This window comes from Berghia stephanieae, chromosome 12 (assembly GCF_034508935.2).
Source record: "Berghia stephanieae isolate SIO BIC M18660-M18661 chromosome 12, UCSD_Bste_1.3, whole genome shotgun sequence".
Lineage (NCBI taxonomy): Eukaryota > Metazoa > Mollusca > Gastropoda > Nudibranchia > Aeolidiidae > Berghia > Berghia stephanieae.
Window position 1 is genome coordinate 31497709 of NC_088371.1, and position 10000 is coordinate 31507708.

A 10000-nucleotide genomic window follows, 5' to 3' on the forward strand; every position below is an offset into this window, starting at 1 on the left:
AAATATAACAATACGTAACAGAGAGATATGATTTACATGGAAAACAATATCATCTCCCAAAACTTTACCTATACATTTAACTATTTACCTCCCAGCCAAGGACTCCAAAAGGGAAATGACAAAACCAAGTAATCTCATAATAATAATAATAATAATAATAATAATAATAATAATAATAATAATAATAATAATAATAATAATAATAATAATAATAATAATAATACTTTATTCCATCCCAAAAAGGAAATTTTTTGTACAGACGTGTTATAATTTACACATAAGATAAAAATACAATGGAAATAGGATGTATATATATAAAAAAGGAGCAGCTCTATAACCAGAGCTGCGCTTTATAATATGAATAATTTCAAACACTGTAAAATAGTTAAAACTGTCACTATAAATTGAAAATTGAAAAGATTGCAAAACAAATAAATTAATAAATTAATATTTATATTTTTTTAAAGTAAAAATGAGAAATAATTATATAAAATGATTATTGCTTGTTGTTTATAAAGCCTAATACTGGACGGCAGAAAAGATTTTCGGTGTCTCTCTGTTTTCGTTGAAATAGAGAAAGGGCGACCACTTCTTTCTGACATAATAATTGATGGTCTTAGTGGATGATACTGGTCATTTAATATTTTAGTTATTTTATTTATACAAAATTTCTCGTATAAAAGATCTACATCGTCAACATCATTTATATAGCGTTTAATGGATTTTTTAATATTTGAATTTATTTTGTTCCTTTCCACTGCTAAGCAATTGCCTCCCCAAGCTGTTATACAAAATGACAAAACACTTTCGATGACTGCTCTATAAAATAATGTGCAGAGGGTTTTATCTATTCTAAACTGAGAGAGTTTTGATAAAAAATATGTACGTCTGCACATCTTATGCCTAATTATTTTCAAGTGTTCATCCCACTTGAGCCTGTCATCAATCGTTACACCAAGGTATTTGTAGTGAGGAACTCGCTGGACGAATTGGTCCTTTAATTTTAACGGTTCTATCGGTTCCTTCACTCTCCTAAAGTCAATCACTAGCTCCTTTGTCTTGCTTATGTTAAGCTCTAGGTGGTGGGCATCACACCAAGACACAAATCTATCAATTTCTTGCCTATAAGCCACTTCGTTGCCATTTGTTATGAGGCCTTGAAGAGCGGTGTCATCTGCAAACTTTATTAAAGGTACACTCAGGTTTTGACTTCTACAGTCATTCGTGTATATTGTGAATAATACAGGGGACAATACACAACCCCTGAGGAGCACCAGTATTTGTAGTTATACAGGAAGATTTGTTTTGTCCTAATTGAACATATTGTGCTCTCTCCGTAAGAAATTCGAGCACCCAAGCAATTATATACTTGTTTAAATTCAGACTAGTCAATTTTTGAACAACCAACTGAGGTTGCATTGTATTGAACGCTGAAGAAAAATCTGCAAAAAGCAATCTGCAATAGCTCCTAGCGTGATCTAGATGCCTGTAGATGTTGTTTGTAAACAGCAAAATGGCATCCTCTACGCCACGTCCTGGTTTGTAAGCAAATTGATGACTATCACTCAATGGCATAAACTGATTCCTAATTTTAACAAGAACAAGTTTTTCTAAAGATTTCATGACTATTGAAGTCAGTGCAACAGGTCTGAGATCGTTCATAGTTTCAAGTTTTTCTTTTTTTGGAACAGGAATAATTTTTGAAGTTTTCCAAATTTCAGGGATCGAAACGCATTGGAGGGACCAGTTAAAAATATGTGTATAAATGGGGGAAAGCTGGTGGGCACATTCCTTTAATAGTTTTCCTTTCAATCCATCCGGCCCAGCAGCCTTCCTCTCGTTTAGTTTCGAAAATACGAATCTCGTTTCCTCTTCACTGACCTCAATAGTCATTTCATCTTCCAAAGCCCTGTCTAATTTATGTTTTTCATTTTCAATATCAAATTTGTTTGCTGTGTCGAAACGTGAATAAAATTTATTTAAAGTTTCAATTTCGATATCTTCTGATATAATCGTGGGCTTTGGATTATAGTTCACAGCAGTTTTAAGCCCCCGCCACGTGTCCCGTATATCCCCAGAAGAAAAGCATTTTTCAATTTTATTTTTGTACTTGTCTCTACAACTAGATATTACCCTCTTTATCTCTTTTTGTTTTGTTTTCAGATCTTTTTTGTTTCCACTAGTATAGAGAGTTTTCTTTTGGTTCAATAAAAGTTTTAGATCTTTTGTTATCCAAGGCTTGTTGTTAGGATAATATTTTATTTCTTTTTTACAAGACACTAGCTGTTCACAGAATTTTAAATACTCACTCACACAGTCATTCAGCTCATCCACACTATCACATGATTCGATAAAAACATTCCAGTCAGTGCATTCAAAACAACCACGCAAATCTTCACACACACTTCCGTTCCAGATCTGTACACTTTTCTTTACTGGTTTTACACGTTTAAAAACAGGGCGGTAGGTGGGGAGTAGCAAGAGCATGCAGTGGTCAGATAAACCTAATGGGGCACGGGGTAAACATTTATAACTATTTTTAATATTACACAGGAATAAATCTAATGTTTTTTTGTCCCTTGTCTCGCAGTCCACGTATTGATGAAGTCCCGGGAGAGTAAAATCGTTACATTGGTTAAAATCGCCAGTGACCATCAATACGGCATCGGGTGACTTAATTTGAATGTCCTGTATTTCTTTCCTCAAAATATTTTTCGCTGTGGTGTTGTCTGATGATGGTGGAATGTAGACGTTGATGATGATGACATGAGTATATTCTCGGGGTAGATAATATGGTCGTGACGAAACAGTAATAAATTCAATATAATCGTCACAATACATTTTCTTTATCTGACTGTTATTGGGGTGGCACCATTTGTTGTTAATATATGTGCACACCCCACCCCCAGTTCGTTTATTTACATTAGTCCGATCTCCTCGAAATAGTGAATATTGTTCAATATTAAAACATGATGATGGTATGTGAGGAGATAGCCAAGTCTCTGTTAACGCTATTATGGAGGCTTGACGATAGTCACTATTAAAACGACACAGTGAAAACAGTTCATCAATTTTATTTTTCAGTGATCTTACATTACCTGTCACTACACATGGTAAAAATGGACGAAAAGGCCGTCTGTTAAATTTTGTTTTTATTCCTCCTTTTCTCCCCCTCTTTCTTACTTTAATAAACGATGTGTCAATAGTGGGTGGTGGGGGTGACACGGGTTGGAGGGATCGGAGAGTCTCTGAAGTATAAGTTATCGATAGGCTTATTTTGGCAGCAAAATCACAGGCTAAAACACCATTTATGCTTATAAATATACTAATAAATATAAAAATCAGGAACAATATATACTTCACATCCATTTTGAATAAAAATTAGGCTTAAATTCCGACGATTGAATGGTAAATGAATAAAAATATGTGTAGAAAATAGGTAAACATTCACAAAACGTCTGTTGTCGCCGGAAGCCAGCGCCAAAAAAAAAAAAAAAAAAAAATAAAAAAAAAAAAAAAAAAAAAAAAAAAAAAAATAATAATAATAATAATAATAATAATAATAATAATAATAATAATAATAATAATAATAATAATATATCTATATTGTCCTAAAAAAGTGTCAATTTGTCATTTGGTTACACATTTATAACAATACAATATTGACATAGAAACACTCACACAGATGCACACTAGTAACATAGTCGTCATCGAAAAAAACAAAACAAAACAAAAACAAACAAACAAACGAACAAACTGGCATCAACAACAACAACATCATCATCATCATCATCATCATCATCATCATCATCATCATCATCATCATCATCATCATCATCATCATCATCATCATTCCAAAGAAATGACAAAAAGCGTGTTGGAAAACAGATATAAGTATAGAAGACACAGTGAGTGACCTCCCTGCCCAGTACGGGAGGTCAGGAACCACATCCAACATCCCGACATTATACCAGATACTTGAGCTTTATTTCAGCTTTTATATAGCGCAATATCTACTTGATGTGTTCAAAGCGCTTTACAAGGGGTTCCTAACCAACATCAGCATTAAACATGTAGAACGAGACATGACGCCTGTTAGGCGATATTACAATTTTTCCGACAGAGACAACGCTGTTAAAGGCCAGGTAATCATTTTACACCAAAGTACGGTGAGAGAATGTGAGTAAAGAGTCTTTTCCAAGGACTCATCTATGCGCCGCGCGAGGCAGATCGAGACAGTAATAGGCCATAAATGGAAATGTGCCTGGTTTGTGTTTATTTAATTCCATTTCGCAAGTCAATCAAGAAATGTTAAGTGTGAACAGTAGCCGGATGTGTAACAGTGATCGTGGAACATTCTCATCCCCATAATATTGTGTCCTTGAGGAAGGCACATTGCATACATTACCCCACTTGACTCGGGCGTGAATGAGTGGGTATGCCTGACTACGGACAGTGATGGATATTGTAACAGGTGAATGGTACTGTATGAAATGGAAATATGGCTTCATATGGCCCATTCTGATGAAAAAAATGAAACAATTTGAAGCGCACTGAGCATGGTTAATCCTTGGAATTGCGCTATAGAAATGTTCATATGTATATGTATATATATGAACATTTTTTATGTATATATATATATATATATATATATATATATATATATATATATATATATATATATATATATATCAGGGCCGTGTTTGTCTTTGTTTACCAGCTCTAGCTCATAGTTCCAAGGCAATATACCTCATTGTTTTATTATTTATAACTCTGGAATATCCGTATTAAAAATTTTGGCCAGAAAACTCGTCCTTCAAATACCGATCGATTTAAATGACCCTCCTCTTGGCAAAAATTCTCAAATCTGAGACCTCGCGAGGTGAAGGTCATTTCAATCAACCGATCGATACTTGAAAGACGAGTTTTCTGGTCAAATTCTTAAAAACGAGTTTTTCTAAAGTAGGGCATTTCACTGGGTAAACACGCTCCGTGTTATTAATATCATTTACTCAGGGCACACACGACATGTGTTAGTGTAAGTGTTAGCCTTGCGATTACCCCATTACTATTCTGATAACGGATTAAGTTCCTCGGGGGTTGGCATAACACATTGTGATCAGTCACCGTCTCTTTATGTATTTCCATATTGATTTCTTTATAAATATTATTTACATATTTAATTAATAGTCAGGTCTTCCACACTCCAGTATGAAAGCCTAAGTGGTTTTTGTTTGTTTGTTTGTTTGTTTGTTCTTTGTTGTTTTAAATTGTGGGCTTCGTTTCAATGTGACAAATTAAGGAGCAGGCACTGGAGCAAGATAAAGATCTGAAAAGTGTATAATATGAAATAGTGCTGTTTTTAAGGGTTTTAAGGCACTTGCAACACAGCGGCAGTAAAAAGGAAGATAATTGGATAGTAAAAACATTCAAGATGTACAATTAAAGGGACTTGAGGAAAAAGGAAGACATATGGGGAAATGGCTCAAATAGGGAACAGATGTAGATTCCAAGAGCACATTATCAATGTACTTTATTTGAGATCACCTAAAAGTCTCACCCAGACACCAGCACAAGTCCGCACCAAGAGGAATACACTCAAATGTTTACAGATCATATTTGTTAAGAATAAAACAAAATAACAGTACATAACAGAGAGATGATTTACAAGGGAAAAATATAATGTCCCAAAACTCTAACTATACATTCGACTGTTTCCCTTCTGCCATGGTATCCAAGCCAGGGCCAGGACAAAACCAAGTAATCTCATCCCAAGACAAAGACAGAAAGCATGTTGGAAAACAGGTATAGGAGGATAGAAGACACAGCAAGTACCTCCCTGCCCACTATGGGAGGCCAGGAACCCCGCCCAGTATGAAACAGTGCCAGACAAAGCCAGAGAGAAAAATACAAGTAAAAAAAAACACCAAAAAAAAAAAAAACAACAAACAAACATCCCAAAATATCAGCCTGCCCCGACTGTAGCACTGGCAGGCAATCCAGACCAATCTTTTGGGAGGTTTTATTTTCGTATTTTTCTTCTTCTCTTTTTCTGGCTCTGTTTCATACAAACTTGTTTTCAGATCTTTATTCGTTCCAATGTCGATGTGGGAATGGGTAAAAAAAAAAGGATATAAGCTTTACATATGAACTTTTTCATCGAGTAATATCAAGTTAACGTGCTCAATGCGGTTTACAAGGGATCCCAAGCTAACAATATTTCGATTCGATTTGCCACAAATATCAGCTTTGAGACTATTTGGCAGAGACTGAGATAATTTGAATTAATCATTCATTCAATGCTCTCATCTAATCATTTGTCAATTTATTTATTTATTCTGTTCTTTTATTCAATCATCCATTTATTCATTAATTTCTCTACACATTCATTACTTTCTCTACCCATGCATTTATATTCATTCATTCATTCACTTTACTCATTCATTCATTTATTATCATCACGTTACATATTCATTCATTCATTCATTTCTCTACTCATGCATTCCTTCATTCGTTCATTCACTTCTCTACTCATTAATTGACTTCTCTAATGATTCATTCATTCATTCACTTTTCTACTCATTAATTAATTCATTCATTTATCTACCCATTCCTTCATTTCTCTACTCATTCATTCATTTTTCTACTCATTCCTTCATTCATTCATTTCTCTTCTCGTTCATTCACTCATTACTCTACTCATTCTTCCATTCATTCATTTCTCAACTCATTATTTCATTCATTCATTACTCTACTCATTCATTCATTCATTTCTTTACTCATTCAACCATTATTAATTCAGCAATTCATTCGCCAACATATACAGGACGACAGAAAACAAAATCATGAAACAACACGCACTATTTTTTTTAAAAATTTTAATTTCATTCCGCATTTCCCTTTCTCAATATTTTTACTCTGTCGCACTCTGGAAAAACACGTAATTATAATTTTGGCCACAAAACTCGCCCTTCAAATATCCATTCATTAAAATGACCCTCAAATTTCTGACTTGGCGCAAGTCCCGGGTTTGCGAGCTTTTGCCAAAGATTAGGGCAATTTTAATCGATCCATATTTACTCGAAGGAAGAGTTTTCTGGCTAAAAATTTAAAATTAAATTAAATATACGTTTTTTTTCCCTCTTCTTCAGACTACGGCAGTATTACGGAAATAGTTTGGTTCGTTATCAAAAGAAAAAGAGAGAGAAAAAAAAAAAGCCAACACATTTTCTTGGGATTGTATGAAAGAGTAAATGTCGCTAATCTTTTCAAACATGGAATGGATGGAAATTAAAAATGAAATGGGTGTGACCTCGAATGCCTATTTTGTATAATTAACTCCCTCAACCCTAACACCGACTATATCCGTAGTTACCCGGGTATCACATTTTTATTATTACTATTACATTTTTCTGAGACAAATTATAGGCGTAGATAGTGTCAAAGCTAATGTTTTTTCATTTTTACATGTTATTAACATTGTTAATGGTAGTTGAATAAAACTATAATTCATGCACATGCTCATTTTAAATACATTTTTTTTCCAATTTTGAAAAGTAGCAAAAATCTCTAGGATTGAGAGAATTGATGAGTCAAACTGGAATCCTATCTGATAAAGTGGATACCAAAGAGGGTGGCGATGTGGTAATGTGGTAGAACACTCGCTTTGAGACTGGAATGTCCAGGGTTCGAATCCCGCTCTCAACGCAAAGCATATTATCAATAACAAGAAATGAAGTGAGTGGGGACGTACCAGAAGACATCAGAGAATAAAAACGTGTGCATTGATTGATTGGAAGTTGAACCAAGGACCCGATAGTTACGACACCCTCCGCCTGACCACGGAAGGAACGTTCTACCATCGACGCTATCCGCCACTCCAATAAATAAATACATAAATAAATAAATAAATAAATATTTTTTTTTAATGTATCAAACATATAAAAATAAATATAAAAATAAAAATTTCCTTTATTCATCCCATAGGGGAAATTTGTCTCTATGGTCTAATCAAAGGGAAGGCTGGAATAACCCTGGCGTTAGCCGCAGTGCAGCGCCGCAAACTGAGCTAGGGTGAGGTGACTTTCTCAAGTCTAAGGCCACAAAACGTTGCGGGAATTCGAACTCGATACCTTTCGGGTACGAAGCCAAGACCGAACCCGGAGCCACGCTGTCCTATAATCCATATAGAGTCTTGAGACCCTGTCGCGATTTCTTGAGGTCATGAGGTCAAAACACACTAACACCACAAAAGTCTATTGGAGTTAGTTATTAGCAGTAAAGCTATGAGCTCTATTCTATGCGGCTATTATGTGGTCTTGTGGTATGACAATCATTTTCGGATCGCAAGGTCCCGGATTCCAGCCTCGCCCGGCGCATAGTTGAGTCCTTGGAAAAGACTCTTTTTACTCACATTCTCTCACCGTACTCAGGTGTAACATGAGTACCTGGCCGTTATAAGCGTTGTCTCTGTCGGGAAAAAATGTAATGTCGCCTAACAGGTGTCATGTTTCGTTCTACATGTCACGCGTTGCTTTTGGTCAGGGACCCTTTGTAAAGCGCTTTGAGCACATTTAGTGGATATTGCTCTATATAAAAGCTCTAAAAGCTCTAGTATTCTCAACACAAGCATAGCACTGAGACGATTGAGACGCTGAGTACCCTCCAATATTGGATGTATATTTATAGATAACAAAAGTGTGATATTTTTAAAAAAATTGGTTGTGCCGTGCCACCTTATGATTCAGTATTTGTAGCCTATTCATTATCAGTCCTCCGAAAAGACTGGTTATAAACACACTTCCAGGGATGAGAGAGAGAGAGAGAGAGAGAGAGAGAGAGAGAGAGAGAGAGAGAGAGAGAGAGGAGAGAGAGAGAGAGAGAGAGAGAGAGAAGAGAAAGAAGAAAGCGAAAAGTAGAGAGACAGACGAGAGAGAGAGAGAGAGAGAGAGAGAGAGAGAGAGAGAGAGAGAGAGAGATGGGTGTGTCCTGTGTGTGTTTGACACACTCAGCAGCACACCATAGGGATACAATTACGGCTCGACTATTAGCTTTAGTGTTTATCCATAGGCTTTAGCTAAGTGGACAAAATGGGTGTAATATTATGCCAAACTATGGAAAAACACGTATTAAAAATTTTGGCCAAATTAAGTCGATCGATTTTAGTGACTATCAACTCAAACCTGGGACTTCGGGAAGTCTTTGGCAAAGACAAGGGTCATGACAAAATCAAGTGTATTTTTTTTTTACCTAATTCAAAGACAAAGACAGAAAGCAACCCGGAAAACAGATAGGGTGATAGCATGGCCTACTAAAAGAGGCATCGTTACGTTATGGGTGATAGTGATAGATGACCCTGCAAGTCCCGATTGACGAGACGTGAATAAATCGATAAACAAAACATTCAACGTAAACAAATTTCTGGCCTTATTTTTAAACAAATGAGTTTCACCAGCTTACAGCCTAATAGATTGAATGAAATCGACGTTTTTTCTTACTCAGGCAGAAAAGCAACAAATACATTCTATGTATCTATAATAATGATGAGCAAAATGAACTCTAAAACACAGTGTCACGTGTCTTCTAGCTATAATAAAACATTTTTCTTTTAATTGTGTGATTTACAAAAGAAATCTGAAAGATAAAAGTGCTGGTTGGATCGTAACGAATGTGACGATTTTCCTATGGTTAGTAAGGGTAAATGTGCTGCTCGAAGCTCGAAGAAATAAATAATAACGTGAAGTTGAATATAAGCTTCAATTTATTTACAACAACAGATCAAATGAACGTTTCGGGTTTCCCCTTTATCAACAAAACAGGATGATTGAAACACCACAGCCGTTATTATTTATTTCTATGGTTGGTAAGGAGAGGGTTAAAGTAGTTGTCACTAAATAGTTAATCAGCCAAATCCCAGCGAATGCCATGCCGAGATAATACAATATCACACAGCATTCCCCTTCCCCCTTTTCCCCAACCGTGTCATCAGAGAAGGTTAGAG

General features: G+C 35.5%; 1 protein-coding gene across 7 annotated transcripts in view; it reads right to left on the reverse strand.

Moving 5' to 3' along the window:
- LOC144957910 (uncharacterized) overlaps positions 1-10000 on the reverse strand; it is a 318367-nt gene that overhangs the window by 290082 nt on the left and 18285 nt on the right. The window lies entirely within an intron of this gene.